Genomic DNA, 13,522 nt, shown 5'->3' with positions numbered 1-13,522 from the left:
GAGGGCTGATAGCCCCCAGCTGCCCCTGGGCTCCCTCCTGGCCAGTAGCTTCGAGAAGGGCCAGCCTCCCTGCACAGCTGCCAGCCTTTGATCTAAATCCCTGCTGGACCCAGCTGTGCTGGCTGCCTCCTCCTGCGGTGTCCTGTTGCCACCCCTGGGCTGTCTGTCCCTGTCTTCCTCTCCCTTGGGGCACTTTGAGTGAAGACAACACATGCCGAGTTTGCTTACCTTCCTGGGGTGAGGCTGCAGAACCCTGGGGACAGGAATGGTGGCATCTGACCTCAGGGAGTGCTGATTTACCTCCTCCTGTGGCTGATGGCTTGCACAGAGGTGGCCACAATTCACCAGCTGTCACCCTCCCCACCCCAAGGCACTCATTTTCAGATGCCTGAGGATTCCACCCTGTCCCCGGGGATGGCTGCAAACCTGGCAGAGGGCAGACTGAAGTGAAATGCAGTGGTTGTGCCTATACACGCGTGCCTGTGTGCGTGCATGCGTGCGTGCATGTGTTTGTGTCTGTGTGTGTGACAGGGTTGCCTGTGTGTGATGGGATGACATGTGCAATTGCTTATGGCCTGGTCCAGCTTCTGGGTCCCCCAGGCCACAGTGGTTCCCCTTGCCTTGTGAGTGATAAACGTTTTAGAGTGATGTGCGTATGGATGGGAATGGGGGTCTCAGCATCTGAAAGGAAAGAGTAGAAACACATAGAAACTCAAATATGTGGATGTTGTGGAGAAATTTCCAGTGTTTCTATCCCTGTTGACCTCTTTTCCTCTCTGTCTCCCTTCTTTCCTCTACGTTCCATCCCATGACTCATGGGACATCTTGTCAGACCCCTCAGTTGGCCCTGTCCTTCCTGGTGAGCTGGACACAGTCCTCAGCTCTTGTGCCCCCTGTGGATGCTCGCGGACTATAAGCCTAGCCCCCATCCCAAGGCATTTCTCCTGTCCCTAGGTGGGAGTGTAAACCCAGTTGCCAAAGTTTTACAAGAGAAGGGAGAAATCCAGATTTGATCTGAGGTGACCTGAGGTTTTAATGCTGGCCAGGACTTCAAACGAGGAAGCACTGGCTCCAGCTAACCCACCCCATGGGAGACCCCTGTCTGCCAGTGAGCACCCTGCTTCTGAGGAGGACATCAGTGTCCCCGGAAATGCCTCCACTCAGGGAAAAGCCACAGAACACACTAGCACATCCACGTTCAAGCAGTTACATAAGAATTAATCTATGGCAATGGGAGCATAAGATAACTAGTCTCAGCTCATCCACAATGATTTGCACTCTGGAAATTCTTTTCCTTTCTTTTCAGTGCTGGGCATCAAACTCAGCTAGGCAAGTGTTCCATCACTGTGCTACACCTCCAGCCCAATTCTACTCTATGTAACTTAAAGGCAATAGAACAATTTGTAGTTTGCATTGCAATTTAACTATTTCCCTACTCAGGGACTTTTGAGTTGCTTCCATTTTTTTCCTACTAAAAACAACTCTCCAAATAAAATTGACCCACAGACAATGGAGAGATACAGGGGCCTAGAGAGGGGCCAGGGCTGGTCTGTGGGCCCCTCACTCTGTACCCCCCAGGCCTTCCTCTCAGGAGAGCGGAGGGCTGGTGAGGGTGCCAGCAGAATCAGCTTCATGTGCTGAGAATGGCCAGGCAGCCGGGCTATCTGAGGGTTTCTCTCTGCAGCTCTACCCCAGGTTACCCAGGTCTTTACACTCTGGAGTCCCTCTGAAGGCTGCACATGATAGGTCCCTGGGAGAAAACCATCCTTATGGTGTGGAGCTCCAACTCCACCATGAGTGGCCCTGTGAAAACCCACGGGTTGCTGGCCTGTGGGCAGTGGGCCACATTCAGGAGGGGCTGGGAACACACAGGTGGTGAGGCCCTCAGGGCCCTCCAAGCTCAGTAGCTCAGGGCCTCCAGGGACTTGTGCATGGTTCAGAAGTTTGGGCTGGTGGATGAGTGAGCTTTGGAGTGGATTCTGACTTTAGATAACATGGCTCTGACTCTGTTTTCTCCAACAACTTAGAAGCTCCGGTCCCCCTGGCCAGTGGCCAATCCTATTCACTCTTGCATTTCCTGGTCAATGGTTGGAGGCTGTCTTGCCACTTTCCTGCTTTTGCCGTTCCTGGAGTGAGGAGGCTACCTAGATAGCTTCACTCCAAAGGTGACAGTCCCTGCAAAGTCCCACCTCCCAAGGCTCATGTGTCTTTTTTTTAATCTTGGAGACATTTTGTAGATGAAGATTGCCATCTTTGTCATCTCTGTCCTGACTGTTTTCTCCAGGCTCCTGTCCCCCTTCTCTGTGGTGGATCTTCTCATCTGGACCTTCTATTACCTGTTCATTGTTTTTACATAAGGCTTCACTGTGGCTTCAGTCTCCATGCACAATTGGAAGAAGTTCCACCTCAGTTCAAAAATATTGTCCTAATTCCTTCTACTGCATTTTACAGTTTTCCAAAGGAAAAACAGTGGTGAAATAATCCAGCATTAGTGTTGACTCAGGTAGGGCCTGGAATGAATGAGCAGCATTGGGGTGTGACTAAGACTCAGCTCTGAGAGAATGGTGGGGAGAGGAATGTGCAGAGGACCCCCGAGATTCCTCCTCCCCTATCTCATGGAGAAAACATGGCAGCATATCATTTCTTCCAAAAATAATGCCACACACATTTCAAGAGATAAGGACTCTAACAAAGGTGGGACTTTAATATCACAATCAAGCCTGAAAAGCTAGTGATGATGATTCCTTAATACCACTGATAAGGCCTGGGCTGATGCTTGCATCTCACAAGTGCCCACCTCTGTCTGTGTTTGGATCACACTCCACACAAGCTCTGCGCAGGGTCGCAGGCTGGTGCTTCTCTTAGGATGATGTCTGCTTCCTTCTCCCCACCTCCCATGATGTTCATCCACTGGCAGAGGAAAGGCACTTGTCCTATATTCTGGACTGAGTTGACCATGTTTCAGTGCTCTGAGCTTCCTACAAATTGGTAGATGGGCCTGGAGACTAACCAAATTTGGGTCTGATGATTTGGGCGAGATTTTCACCAATGCACAGAGCTTGCTGGTCAGCCTCTGCGGTGGCGTCCCCACCATGGGCAGGGCAACTTGACTCATTGGCGAGGGCCTGAAGAACAGTCACATTCCAACTTAACAGCACCTCCCTTGGTTGAAGGAAACCCACCTAAGAAGAACCTTCTCTTGTCCATTTGACTCTCCAGCTATTCAATTCATCTATGAAAGTCCATGCTATAGTCATTCCCTTTATTTGTCTGTTTTTAGCAAAAGAAATTTGGTTAGCTGGCATTCTCCAAGAATAATCAATATTTATGAATAATACACAGATGTTTTAAAGAATTCTTGTATAGTAGAAATTTCTTGGAAAGGAAGTCAATCATTTATTTCTGGTAATTATATTTTAATGGTGCTTTGTAAATGTTTACTGGTTTTTTAGTACCGTGAACTCGTGGGTTTATATAGACTTGATATACTTTAGTCTGCTGTAGTCACTTCCGGGGGATTTAAACTACCCCATAAGGAGCACATGATGCTTCTAGTCCTCCCAGGAGGCTTGTTAGCTTTCTCACCTTCCTGTCTGATAAAATATCCAGGCTCTCCTACCTCAGACCTGGATGCAGCTGTTCCTCAGGAACCTTTTCTACTAGTTCAATAGCTGGCAGTTTGAGCACTAGCAATGAAGAAACTGGAATTCCATATTGTGTGTGGTATGAGGAAGGCCCTGTCTGGTCACAGTGCTGGTGTTCCTAGAGAGGAGAGGAAATGCCCACACAAACACGGTGAGCAAATCAGAATCAGTTGTCCCCTAATGCAGGAGGGTGAGTAAAGGGCTGTCCCGGAAGGTAGCACTAGGGTTGCCTCCTGTTGAGTTTTCCCTGTGCTGCCCTCAACTCTAATGGATTTGGATGTAGGTTCCCTCGCTCAGCCACTCGAAATGTTGGAGGCATTTCTGGTGGGGTCCAGGCTCTCGAGAACACTCATGTACTCCACAGAGGAACTGATCCCCACAGTAGGGCCCAGGTTCCTCAGCAGTGCGGAGTGCAGTGGTGCTGAGAGCCTATGTGAACTTCTCCCACAGAGCCCGTGCAGGGGCGCAGGGTGCCTCGGGGTCATGGTCTGCGGCACGGAGGGCCACGCTGCCCGTGTGGCTGGCCCTTGTGCCCCGCCATCTTCACTGAAGAGCACAGCTCCACTGTCTTTCTCCTCTGTTGGCCCCAGGGTGTCCCGAGGGACAAATAAGGGCTTCAGGGACACCCTAGGGCCCCCTCTACCCAATTAATGGGTGGCCTGAGTGTGTCAGTGTGTGAAGGCCCTGAGCCTTGTGCCTGCATTCCCTCCATGTGGACACCTCAAGCTCAGCTCTGGCCCGGCTTGTGCACCTGTGTGCACCAATGTCCCTGGGCAGCACACTTGTGCCTGCGGCAAGGACTGGCGCTGGCTTCCTTTATGCTGTCTGGGCTGGTCGATTTCTTTCCTCTCCCTTGTTCCTCCCGAGGCCTGGCACCCAGCCTGTCCCACAGGAGGAGGGAAGGAAGGGCAGAACTAGACTCACAGGGTAATCTGCTGTTTCTGGTGCATTGCCAAGAGGACATGGAACCCACCCATGGATGGCCACTGACCGCCCCCCCGCACCCGGCCCACGTGTCACCACGGAGCCCTGAGCCCATCTCATGGATGAGCCCATGTGGCGTCCTCAGCAGATCCTGAGGCGGGGTTTCCAGGCATCTCCACACGCAAAAGGGCACAGCAGCATTTTCCTCTTCTGAAGGAAATGTTCCCAGTCAGGACAGAGAAAGGAAAAGGATACAGGAAGCCTGGGGGAGTGTGGTGGGGAGAGGAGATGAGGCAGCCCATACCCCACCTCTGCGGCAGGCCCTCACTCCTCATGCAGCATCGCCAGGACTGCCAGCAGGTTAGGGTCCGTGCCCAGGGTCCCACTGAGACAGACAGGAAGAGCCTGCCTGTCCCCTGCACCCCATGCAGCATGGGGGGCATGGCTTGGCAGCTGTCAGAGCCCTTCCCCTCAGTTCCCTTCCTTTCCTCTTCGTTCCCTGGGGAGGGATGAGGACAGCCTTCCTCAGCGTCCTCCTGCCACCCCTAAGGTTACTTGCGAGGCTTGGCAGTCTGCTATCATGCCCCGTTCCACATTCTTGCTGTTACTGCAGAGATGAGGAAGGGATCTGGGCTCATTATTAACATCTCCAACCTCGCCCAACTCCAGTAGGCTGTGATGAACACTGCCAGCCCCTCTGAAGATTGCCTGGTTTCAGCCCTGCCATTCCTCATAGAGATGTGACAGCTGTCAATCAAATACCTGGACTATCCTATGTTCTGTCCACTGCTGCCATGACAGCTGCTACTGTCCAGGTCACCTGACAACACTCTGGGAGGTGTCTGCCCTGACCACAGTGGGCCTGAAGTTAAACTAAGCAGTAGAATTTAATTTGGACCCATCACAGGCCTGCAGCTGCTATGTAAGCAGCACTCCCCATGCACTTCTCAGATTGGTCTAGGAAGGCTCCTTCTTGTGCATGGATACCTGGTGCCACGGCACAGGCCCTGCTCAAATGAAGCCTCACTCCAGCAGTCCTATAAATCTGCTTGTGATTTATTTCTTGGGTACTATGGGCTTGGAAGGTCCTATAAATCTGCTTGGGATTCTTATCCTGAATAGTGTAGACAGAGTGGTTGCTTTAAAAAGAAAGAGCTATAAGCACTTGGGGCTGTTAGCCCAGAAATATTCCAGAGTCCAGCAGCCCACAAAGCCCAGGGGCAAAGATCAAATCAGCAACTGGCAGAGTTGGCTGGTAGTGTCCAACAATAACTGGTGTTGACAGGAAGTGACAAGCCCAGGGCTGTAATGCCAAGGGCTGAGCTCTTGAGGGCAGAGCTGATTCATCATTCATGATTTCTGTCTGAATTGAGCAAAAGAACCCTCAGCTGATTGGGGACACCTCCCAGGGGCCACCAGTAAATCCGGGGAAAGCTCCTCTATGTGGTGCACTTCTCAGGGCCTTGTGCCCTTGTACCTCACAGGAGCTCACCTAAGTACTAAAGGCAAAGGTGTGCTGCTGTAAGCATATGGCTTCACAGCAAGCTGACAGGGTCTTCAAGCCCTTCCCCCCAGGACCTCAGAAAGCCTTGTGACCATTGGTCCACCAGCCTCTGGATACCCCTAAGGAAAGGGCTCTGTGCAGCCACTTCCCTGGTGAGGAGTCAAGGTGCACTGGCTTCCCAGGTGCACGCAGGTCAGCAGCCAGACCTGGCCACATAGTTCACGCACCTGTGCCTGCTCTTTCTGGGGAGTCAAGTGGCCCCATTTTCACCATGATGCCTCCAGTCCCTATGACCAGCCTCACTCTACTGTAAGTGACATCCTGCCAGCTGATGGCCATGGGGATCCAGAGAGTGTCACCTGCCCTGAGCTTCCCTGAGCCAGGAGGGTGTCTGGCATGGCCACCTCAGGGCTCCCAAATGGGCATCACTCAGGGCTTCATTGTCCTCTGCCCTGGACCAGATTTCCCAAAGGTAAAAGCTAAAGACACCTAAATTTTTGGTTTAATTTCATATTTAATTTCTTTTCTTTTCTTTTGTACTGAGTGTTAAACCCAGAGTCTTCACACAGCTCTTTTTTATTATTTTGAGACAAGGTTTCACTAAGTCACTAAGTTGCCCAGGCTGGGCTTGAACTTGCCATTCTCCTGCCTCAGCCTCCCACAGTGCTGAGATTACAGGCATGTGCCACTACACGAATGCTTGGCTCACCTTTAATTTCAGTTCCATATTTCTTGAGACTCAAGGGGTCAGTGGTGTTCAGAGAGTCATGACCCTCTCCTTGGGGCCAGATTTTCTTCTGGCACTTTCTGCCCTGACCTCACTCCGAAGTTCCATCAGGCAGGGCCAATAGCCTCCTCTCAGTGATGTCCTCAGGGAAAGCAGGCGGAGAAGAGTGTGGGGAGCTAGATGGTGCCCTGGGCAGGCTCCCAGGTCCGGTTGACAGGTAGTTAGTGATCACTCCAAGCTGTTGCTTCCCCTGTGGTGCTTCTGCCCACAGAAACAGGGGCTTTGGGTACCTGGCAGCACCCAGTTCGAAGGCTTGAAGGAGGCTGGGCTGATGGTTGATCAGTGCCAGCTTCTTTCAGATGCAGCCTTTTCTCTGGACAAGATATATATTCTATCTGTCAGGGAGGAAATGGGAATGCAAGGAGGTCCACGGTGCTGTGTGCACCCCGATAGCCGGGAGGATATGACTTCCTACAGCCAGCCCCCTCTAGCTGGAGCCAGCCTCCTCTACCTGAAGCCAGTTTCCTTTACTTGAAACTGTGCCCCTATACCTACAGCTAACCCTCAGTACCTGGAGCCAGCCCCCTGTAGCTGAAAATGGCCCTCCTTCACCTGGAGTTGGCCAGTCTCAACCTGCAGCCATCCCCTGTCTATTTGGAGCTGCCCCTCTACCTGCAATTGTCCCGCTCTACACAGAGCTGCACTCCTACCTAGTGCTGCCCTTCTCTACGTGCAGCCAGCCCCCCCTCTACTTGAAGTCGGCTCCCCTCTACCAAAAGTCAACCCTTTCTACCTGGAGACACCCCCCTGTATCTGAAGGTGGCCTCCCCTCCCTGGATCTAGCCCCCTTCTACCTGCAACTGTCTTCCCTCTATTTGGAGCTGCCTCCTCTACCTGGAGCTGCCTCTGTCTACCTGAAGCTGGCCTCCCAGGAGCCTGTCGTGCTATTCCTGGTCCCCAGCTGGGTGGGGTCTCTGGCTAGGGAACCTTCTGGTTGTATTTCACGGACTCTGAGGTCCCCCTGGTGGGCCTGCTTTCCTGACTGAGCAGGGCAGAGCACTGGCTTCCTGGCACAACTCCAACCTTGTGTTTTAGCTTAAACTCCTTCTCATGGTACCCAGATTAGCCAGCATCTATGCAACCATGGGGATCAGTGGACCAGAAGCTGTAGCTTGGGGCTTCAGTCAGCAGAGCACTGTTTCTCCACACTTCATGTAGCAACAATTCAACCCACATGATGACAATGCCACTTCACACAAGGGACCCCGCACCCCCACTCCACCATCCAGCACTGTGGCCATTCTGGGACACATCCATGGGTGACTGTGATCTGGGGCTGCTCTGCAGATGTGTCCTCCCCTGGCTGTTTCCTGGCTGGGCTGTGGCCACATGTTGCCTGGGATGATCCAGTTTCGGGTACAGTGGGCCCACTTGCTGCCTCCCAAACCCTGTTGTCCTCCTGGTCTCTGAGGGCCTTTGTCCCACTGGTGACAATGTCCTAGTGACATGAGGGTGCAGATCCTCAGGAGGCTACAGCCTTAACTCCAGATTGGGCCACTGCATGTTGGCCCCCATGTTTCCCGAGTCAGGCGACAAAGTGCCTTCTGAAAGGGCAAGCAGCTGGCTCACATGTGATCACCAAAGAGTAATTGTCCTTGGACATTTCTGAGTGCTTCTCCAAATGTCTTCACTCATTGTCTCATAATCAGAAGCAGCTGTCTAGAAGGCAAGAAATACCCTGCATCCATCTCCTTTCCTTTCTAGAAGGGTCTTTCCATATTCCTTTCCGTAGGCACACCTGGGCCTCCCTTGGATTGTGCACAGAACATTTTCTGCATAGTCCTTTCACTTCAAAACAAAGCACATTGTGGGGCAAAGATGGGGGTGGCATGACCGAGTACCCCTTCTCCAACCCCAGTCTCAGCCCCAGGCCTCCCAGGGGTGCCTCAATCTTACCACTGTCCAGTAGAAACAGGGGTCTCCCACACGCAGGTGCCTGTTTATAAGCCTAGAGGACATAGGCTTCCTCCCATGCCTGCCAGGAGGGTGAGCAGAGGGGCTACAGCTGGACACCGGGACCAGGACATGGCCCTCCCAGAAGCTGAAGGTCTATTGGAGGCAGTGGGTCCCTGTGTGAGAGCTGAGTACTTGGGCGATCTGGTCCCAGGTGGAGATGCATCTGGAGCTCCAGGCAATGCCAAGAAGCCCACCATGAAGACAGCTAAGTGATCCAGGGTGAATTCATCCCCAAGGGTGGCTCTGGGCTAAGAGAGTGGGCTTCCAAAATACACCCATCACAGAGCCTGGCACGAGGTAGACAGTGGATCCACCCCCAATATTTCTTTGTCTTGCCTGACATTTGGCCCCATCACCCCAGGCGTAATCGACCTCACCCTGGAAAAGGCAGTGACCCAGTCAGGACAACTGCCAAGGTGTCAGAGAGCTCGATGGTAACAAAGAAGAGCTGCCAATCACCTCCCAGGAAAAGGCCTGGCCAGGGCAGAGGTGGTGCCTGCTTTTCCTATGTGGATAGCAGAGCCTGCCGCCTGCTCTTGGCAGGGTGGAGTGCCCACTTGCCATCAGACTTCTGGCAGGCACTTTCCCAGGGCTCTTGGGCAGCTCCACCTCCAAGGCCCTACCCACCTGCCCAGGATTCAGGGCACATGGCTGTCCCCACGCACCCTCCCACTGTGTCTCCTTGGGCTTTACAGATCCTGAGTGGGAAGCAGGGAAGCCAGGGAGGCACTATTATTTTGCTGTGAGATCTTCTTTCCTTTGCTGCATTTGGCTTCATGAAGTAACTTCTCTTTAATTTTGTGATTTCAAAGACAGTGGCTTCAGCAAGGAAATGGGACAAGAAGGCAGGGGAACAAGTTCAGCACTATGCTAAGGGAAGTTACAACCTCTGGCAAGCATCATGGCAGATGTGCCATGCAATGGGTGAGGGCAGCGTGACCCAAAAGGGCCCCCTCACTGAAGAAACCACCACCAAGCAGAGCGCATTTTTTTTTTTTTTAATGTATTACTGAGAGTCAGACTTGGGCTTCTCAGTGTTCTTCTGGGTCAGAGTCCAATGGGTCTGATGAATGCTCACACCCACCTATAAGGAGGACAGAACTGAGCAGTTCCTCTCTGTACAGCTTTGTAAGACATCACCTGAGAGGGCCAGCCAGAGAGCTGTGGCTGGAGACGTTGCGTGCCTTGGGTGCTGGCAGATGCAGGTGACTGGAAGGAAAGGAGTCTCTAGTGGCTCGTCCCCTCTCCACCTTTCCAACCATCACCAAGCACCTTTCTGACCTGCCCCAACATGCATGGGGATGGGGCCAGCCTCTCAGGAGGTCCTCAGGCCAGCTTTGAGCAGATGGCCTCCACCCTCTTCTCCAGCCTCTGTGAGACACCTCCCGAGGCTTGTCCTGGCCACAGGCTGCATCCCAGCCCAGTGCTGACCACCCAGGCTCAGGATCAGAGGGACAGCCCTGGGCTGCACCTCCTATTCTTGCCAACATCTGGGAGGAGGCTGCGCATCGCTGTGAGCAATGAGTGGGGTGGGCAATGGGAACTAACTTCTCAGCCCAGACTCCAGCAGGCCCCAGGGGCCCTTTGCCCAAAGCACCCACTGGCCAGGGCCTAGGAGCAGGTGTTTGCTTTAGGATCCCTAGCAAATGCCAGATGTTCCTCTTGGGGGAGCTATGGCTAACAAGAGCAGCTCTTGGGGAATGTGGTGGTGGACTATGTGATAGAAGACGCCCAAGCAGCTGGGGAAGTGTCACTTACTCTCTGTCCTGACATCTTGGTTGGCACTGAGCAGTTTTCCTGCTAAAAGGGGAGCCCAGGGGTCCGACATCTGAGCAGGATGGTTGGTGCCCAGGGTATCTGTGAGGGTGATTCTGGAAGGGACTGGCTCACAAGGCCCAGGTGGCACCACAAGGCAGAGGCAAGAGGCATTTGTTCTCTCTCGGGTCCTTGCATGTGAGAACCCCAGGCTTTCTGGCATATAGACCCTCACCAGCCCCCTTCTCAGCCTTCAGCCTTGGTCAAGTTGTGCCATCTCCATTGCCTGTCCTGGTTCTCCAGCTGGCAGGAGGCCTGGCATGGACTTCTCAACCTCTATGGCCAATTTCCCTGACAAGGTCTTTCTCTTGTCTCTCTTTCTAGCCTTTTGCCTCCCTCTCTCCAGAGGACTCTGACTAAAACAGGGACCCAGGGATATGGCAGGCATTTCCTGTTGAGAGAGCCACAGGTAATGTGACAGGTATTCTTCAGGGAGGGCACAGGATCTCGGGACAGGTGGTCTCACTAGGATAGCCAGGATCCAAACAGGTGTTTCTTACAGGGGGATCCGGAGTCTAAGTCTGTTTGGCAGATCCAGAGCCTGAGAAGGTGTCTGTCACCGAGAGATTGGGGGCCAGTGATAGGCGGTTCTTGGTGGACACCGGGCTGCAGTATTGTGGGACCCACGGAAGATGCAGGTGTCTCCTATTGGGCGAGCAGGATCCACTACTCAAGGCCTGGCTGAGAGGTGGGGGCTGGTGACAGTTGCACTGACAGGTACTTCTCCTGGAGGATTCAGGAGCATGCAGGCGTTTGTATGGAGGAACCTAACATCGTGATCATGGGCCTTTTTTCTTTTCCCCAAGGACAAGAAACTGCTGGCTGCGTGTGCATGGGTGTAACCCATGTGTGTGATGCTGGGTGCCTTGGAAGCTTGGCCTCCTCCTGGCCCCAACACTGTATGGTCTTATGGCTGGCAGGGCACGGGCCCCTCATGATGCTCAGGGCAAGGTGAGGCTTGGAGGAAGCAGGATCAGGGAACTTCTGTCCTGGCCCTGCCACCATCCAGCAAAGGGCCAGCCTAGGCAAGTGCAGATGACTCTTCCTGCCTGCTTCCCCTCCACTTTTAAAAGGGCATCATGGCAGCATCCTCAATGAGGTAGACCAAGACATTGAGCTAATCTATAAGGCATGCTGATATGCCTCAGGGCAGAGGCAGTGGCTCTATGTGGAGTGAGGTGCATCAGAGTGGTTCTGTGGTTCATGCAGACCTGGGGACAGGGTGGGCAGGGCGTCCTGGGCAGTGTGGATGAGTACACACAAGCCCTGCTATTCCAGCCCAAGGAGAGACTGTGCTGTGTTGGGAGCTGCTTTGTGAACTAAGGAAACTGGTCAGGGAATGTTCCAGCTCTCACTGTGGGGAGTCCTGCACAGCAGCTGGGGACCTTCCCAGTGAGATGCAGGAGCCCTGGGAGCATTTTAGGAAGAATAGTCACCATAAGGGTTATGTTTCAGGATGATGGTATTTGGGGGGTGCAGAAGGAGCCTGGCAGTGCAGGGATAGAACAAGAACTCACACAGTGGCCCCTGGCAAGTGTGCACTGAAAGCAAGTCAGCATCTATGACCCAAAGCCTCAGGAACCATTTTCTCCCAAGAGACATGCAGGACCGTAGACCCATTCCATCATAGCTCCATGGGTCCTGGCACTGGGGAGATGCCTGCAGCCCACACCCTGCAGTTGGCTGTGGAGGAGCTGAAAACACCTCCAGCTCCAAAAAGATGGGCTCCATAGCCCCACTCCTGTGGGCTGTGGGCTGTGGACTGTGTACCTGCTCACACTGCCCTTCCTGGTCTGCTCAGGCATGTACCAGGTTCAGGTATGGTGCAGATTCTTCCAGGTGTTGGACTCAATGACAGTTATGGTTTATATCTAGATGTCCCCTAAAGCCTCAGGCAGTCGTCAGTTGGGCCTGTGGGAGGTGACTGGATGAGGGGGTTCATAGCCGACTTGCTGTTAGAAAGTGGGTCTGGTTGGAAGAGGGGGTCCCTGGGGACATGGCCTGGAAGGGTTTGTCTCCCTCCTCATCTCCTCCCTTTGCTCTCTGCTTCCTGGATGTCACAACAAGAGCAGGTCTCCTTTACCATGCCCACCTTGTGCCATCCTGCCTTGGACACAACTGACTGTGAACTGGAATGTGAGCCAAAACAAACCTCACCTCCTTTAAGTTGTGACTGTCAGCTATTTTGTCTCAGTGCTGAGAAAGTGACTAAGACACCAGTTGAAAATCAAATGTGATCCCAAGAGGGAGTCTGCTAAGCAGCTGTGAAGACAGCAGACATCCTGGCCATGTTCCCCTTGAGGTTTTGGGGATAAGCCCTTTGGGTGGGATGCTGCGAACACTCATGCTCTTCCTTGTGAAGGTGAGACTATGTGCGTCTGGATTCGGTGGTCACAGGGGCTTCCCTGGGAGGAGGTCAGGGTGGGGTAGGTGCCCCATCTGTGGCCATGATGAGCCCTGGGTGCTCCATCACTGCTGCCGAGACAGAGGCCGAGCCCCTTCTGCATCCCCAGTGCCTGGCTGGTCCCTGGCACAGGCCTCAGGCGGTTGCTAGGAGTCACACTTTTCAGCCCCTTGGGCATCTGGCAGCCTGAGGGGAGGGACCGTGTGGAGGCCACCAGGCTGTCCTGGGCACCACTCTGCTTCCTCCCACACGCACAAGCCCATCCTGGCCCACACCTCTCCCTCTTACCATTCCCAGTCGCTGTTGCACTCTGGAAGGGTGAGGCTTTTGCAAGTGACTGCAGGAATTCAGTGCCATCCTCCTCCCACCCCTCGGGGCTCAAGCTTCCCTTCGTCTGCCTGACCACAGATGCAGCCCTTGCCCCTCTTTCTTCCAACCACCGTTCATTGTGGTGGGTCGAGGACTTGCAGTCAACTGTATTCTGGGAT

This window comes from Heterocephalus glaber, unplaced genomic scaffold (genome assembly GCF_053883595.1).
Source record: "Heterocephalus glaber isolate CG9 unplaced genomic scaffold, H.glaber_assembly_v1.0 deba00001610, whole genome shotgun sequence".
Classification (NCBI taxonomy): domain Eukaryota; kingdom Metazoa; phylum Chordata; class Mammalia; order Rodentia; family Bathyergidae; genus Heterocephalus; species Heterocephalus glaber.
This window is presented reverse-complemented; position numbering follows the sequence as displayed.